At 34.1% G+C, this 4,574-nt stretch overlaps 1 pseudogene; it reads right to left on the bottom strand.

Moving 5' to 3' along the window:
• Positions 1–4,201: 4,201 nt before the first annotated feature.
• Positions 4,202–4,319, bottom strand: LOC121475404 (annotated as a pseudogene).
• Positions 4,320–4,574: the final 255 nt, after the last annotated feature.

Here is a 4,574-nt window from a genome sequence, read left to right as displayed (position 1 = left end):
GATAGTTTTTAAAAATATACTAGAAAATTTTCTTATTTTTTTTTTAGATTTTTATTTATTTATTTATTTCTGAGAATACACAGAGAGGAGAGAGAGAAGCAGAGACACAGGCAGAGGGAGAAGCAGACGCCTTGCAAGGAGCCTGATGTGGGAATCGATTCCGTGTCTCCAGGATCAGGCCCTGGGCCGAAGGCGGCGCTAAACCGCTTGAGCCACCAGGGCTGCCCTTATTCTTTTTTACTATATTTCAAAACTTATCATCTCAGTAATTGCTTTGGGCATTAAAATTAATGACTTTTCTTTTTATTTTGCTAGTTCAAATCTTCTATTGAACCACAGTAATATTTTTTTAATTTCAGTCATTTTATTTTTAACTTCATAATTTCTATTTGGTTGTTTTTTAAAGATAATTTTCATCTTTTTATTTATATTCTGTTTGGCAAGAAAACTTTCTAATTCCCCTTAATTCTTAAATATGGTTTTCTTTAATTCTTTGAACATACTTAGAATTGCTAATTTAAAACCTTTAACTAATAAGTCCTATATTTGGGCTTCATAGAAACAGTTCTTATTGACGATTATTTATTTGTTTGTTTTTATTGTGTATAGGCCATATTTTTCTATTTCTTTGCATTTCATATGCTTTTGTTGAAAATTGATTTTAAACAGTATAATGTGGCTACTCTGTTGTAATTTTTACTAGTCAATTTCCTGGTTTAATTCTCTAAATTCCACGTTTTTTGTCATATATGGCCTCTGAAATCAGCTCAGTTAGCCTAGTAGTCAGCTAATTATTGGACAGATGTTTCATTGGCTTAAACTAATAAGTCACTCAGCCTTTGCTGGAGGATTCTGTTTCTTTTAAGAGTAGGTCCAAAATGCTTTAGCAGACAGTCCACAGCTCTGCCTTAAGTTTCACTACTTGCTGCTTGTGCAGAAGCCTCAAGGTCAGTCAGAGGTGAAAGATTAAGGCCTTCTCTGATCTTTTCTGTAAATTACATACATCTGTGCATATGTCATAGCCTTCCAGACTTCTACATATATTTGGAACATTTAAAAGACTCTTTATCGTCAGTTTTTCCTTTAAGTATTTTGGTTAGCTTCCTATTAGCTCCACCTCTTACTGCCGCTTCAGTCACTAATGTGAAACAATTTCTGCTGATTATTTTAGACAAAGGCCTTAGGGGTAGAACTTTTATGCAGTGAGACCTCTAAGTCAAGTTAAATAAAGACAGGCCCTGAAGTGGAATTGTCAGGCTGCTACTGGATAAGCCCAGATGGATCCAATAGTAATAATTCTCTGGGGATGGCACTTGGGAGCATCCGAACTCATTCTAATGTCTCTGGTGGCTTCTAAGACATTGACTCAGCTGTTAGATTGGAGGTTAAGGTTATTATGGAAGTAGAGAAATGAGAGTTGGAATAGCTTATGTCGAAACACACTAAAACATTGTTTTTACTGGGATTCAGCTATTTTTCTTGAATTAATGCTTCTTTGATTTTTACAAGTTTTTGGTCAATTTCTGGAGTCCTTTGTTGATTTGGACAAATTTTATCAGTGTTCTCTTTGCATTTATGGAAAGACAGTTTTATGTTTTGCTTTGTTTTGTTTCTCTGCAGTTCTTATTCCAAAGGAAGTTCTCCATTACTATTTCATTAAGAAAAAAACAAAACACTTTTGGGGCACTTGGGTGACTCAGTCAGTTAAGTGTCTGCCTTCAGTTCAGGTCTTAATCCCAGGGTCCTGGGATCAAGTCCAGCATTAGGCTCCTTACTCGGAAGTGGAGAGCGTGCTTCTCCCTCTCCCTCTGCCACTCCTCCTGCTTGTGTTTCTCTTGCTCTCAAAATATATTTTTTTTAAAAAAGCACTTTTACATATTACATAATCACAAAAAAAGTGAAACAAGTATTAAGCTCAACATTTTACAAATTAAGAATTTTAAAGTAAAATAATCTACTTGACATGTTTCCCAAATAGGCAAAGGCAAAGCCGGGATTAAAACTTGTACATATAACTTCTCTTCAGTTTTATTCAGAATTCCATAAAAAGAGTCACAGCTTCTCCAGGCTAGAACGATACAGTGGGCATCATGAGTGTTTAATAATTTAATGACCTAAGGGTTTCCAAGTATCTGAGATTATTAAGGGTTTTTTTCTGGATTCTGTCTAAACTAGTGCCCTTTTTGCGGTATTTTTGTTATAAATATTATATCTATTGTTAAACTCCACAATATTATATGATTACTATTTTCCTATCATTTTTCCCATTAATCTGCTATTATTGACATATCACATATATCATAATATATATTACATATAGCATAATACTGTATATGATATTATTTTATATAATTATTTTTTTAAATCAGGTAAGATAAAAAGCAGAAAATATGCAATAATAGTGTCCATTATAATTACACAATTACCTTTATTTAGCTTTTCTCTGATTAACATTTTAATGTCTTGAAGAAAACTTTTCTATTATTTATGCATAATTTATGTGTTATTAAGAATAAGACAAAATTTCCCCCAAAATCTGAGTTTCTCCATCAGTAGGCACACTGTTCCAGGTGATATGGCATCTGGATTAGTTGTTTCCTCACTAAACATGGCTCTACTTAATTAAGTGGATGTAAATCACTCTTTCACTGTATCTTAGCCTAATAATCATTTTTTAATATCCCATATCACTAAGAGAATATATTCCTACCAAAATAATTATAAAATTATACCTGAATCACTTAGACTTCTTCATAATTAGAAGCAAACAAAAAATTGAATATCAAATATAATATCAATAGGGGTATGGGGTTGTGTCTATAGTTGACTGCCATTAGATGAATGAGTACTTAGTTTCTGTTTGCACATACTTACTGAATTCTCAAGTGTGATTGGCCTACCCAATCAGGTCACATTCCACTGAACTACCCGGGTTCCATAATTCAAAGCCTAACTCCTGAATTATATGAAGAATAAGGAGATGAAATAAATGCAGAGTTACTAAAATGGTACCTTCATAGAAAGAAAATATAAGACCTCAGTTTCCAACCCTCAGTGATAGATTAGGCAAATCCAATAGCTTTCTAGACACTTTTCCATTGTTAATGAAGCTTCAAATCAACTCTAAACACATCTTTTACCTTACCTGCTTCAGACTTGACCCTTGACTGGGGATCTATGCTAGGGAAGGAGAGGTACTCTACAGATCACTCCTTTTTCCTCTTACTTCCCTCCTTCCTGTGTGTGTGTGTATCTATCATCTATCTATCTATCTATCTATCTATCTATCTATCTATCTATCTATCATCTATCTATATATTTTTTTTCTAGGCTAGGAGGTGGCTGGGACATACACAAAGGCACATAGTATTTCTTTATTCTTGACGTGGAAGCAAGTGCAGTTTGCTATCAGTTCGCTACTGCCCTCTGGCTAACACTGACTTATCACTGATACTTCTAGGTAGCAGGCCTTTTGGGGCTCATGGGTGAAGTTTCGTTTTGTTTTGCTTTGTTTTTGTTTTCTCCAGTGGGGCAGGGTACTGTTGTTATGCTTACTGCACAATTCACCAATAGATGTTATTATCTGTTAGCAAGCTTCAGCCTGACTTCTTTTAGTTCCTGTCAATATAGTTGCTTCTATAAAATCACTACTGCTGAAATATGCTTGGTTTTTACTTGAGATATCAGCAAACATTTCAAGCCTAGGGATATTCTGCAAGGTCCACTAGATCGACCTGGATATACTCATTGCTAACATCATGCCAAAAAAGTGAAAGGGAGGCTATTTCCATGCTACTCCCTGTCTTTCAATCCATTGCTCACCTGCTAAGCTTTTCATAATGACAGATCAGGACAACTGTGCTGTGTGAGAGAAAGAACAACGTTCCACATATGTATTTGACATTTGAATTGGTTGTTCAAAACAATTGTGATATCATTTGTTCATTTGCTTTATATTATGCTGTCAAATGTTCTATGTACAAGAGAAATAGCAGCCCTTAAAAGTCACATGCGTAGTAAATATTTCCATAATTTATAGATTCCTTTTTTTAAAAAAGATTTTATGTATGTATGTATGTATGTATTTATTTGAGAGAGAGGGAAAGAATGCATTCTCAGGGGAAGGGAGTCAGCAGGGGAGAAGCAGAGACGGAGGAAAAGGGACAACAAACTGGTAGCTGAGCCCAGAGCCCCACATGGAGCAAAATGTTGGTTAGATGCCATGAACATGGCAATGTCTTAACTGTATGTGTGTTGTCGGGACTGACAGCCTCTTCTATCCTTGTCAAGGGGAGTGCTAACCTTCTTTCATACAACATCCTTTATTTATTTTTTTTACCATATTACACTGAACATTAAGTTTAAATTTTTATATAATAACATTTATATTTTTATGATAATTTTGATAATTCTGAGTTTTGTATTATACTTTGAAAGTCTTTTATCTCTACATAATTATAATTTCATTTTTAGCACTCAAAAATGATATATGTAAATATTTTATTCATTTGAAATTTATTTTAAGGAAAATGGTGGAGAGCCATTTTATTTCAGTAGCTATCTAATTTTTCTCA

This window comes from Vulpes lagopus, chromosome 1 (assembly GCF_018345385.1).
Source record: "Vulpes lagopus strain Blue_001 chromosome 1, ASM1834538v1, whole genome shotgun sequence".
In the NCBI taxonomy this organism is placed as follows: domain Eukaryota; kingdom Metazoa; phylum Chordata; class Mammalia; order Carnivora; family Canidae; genus Vulpes; species Vulpes lagopus.
This window is presented reverse-complemented; position numbering and strand designations above follow the sequence as displayed.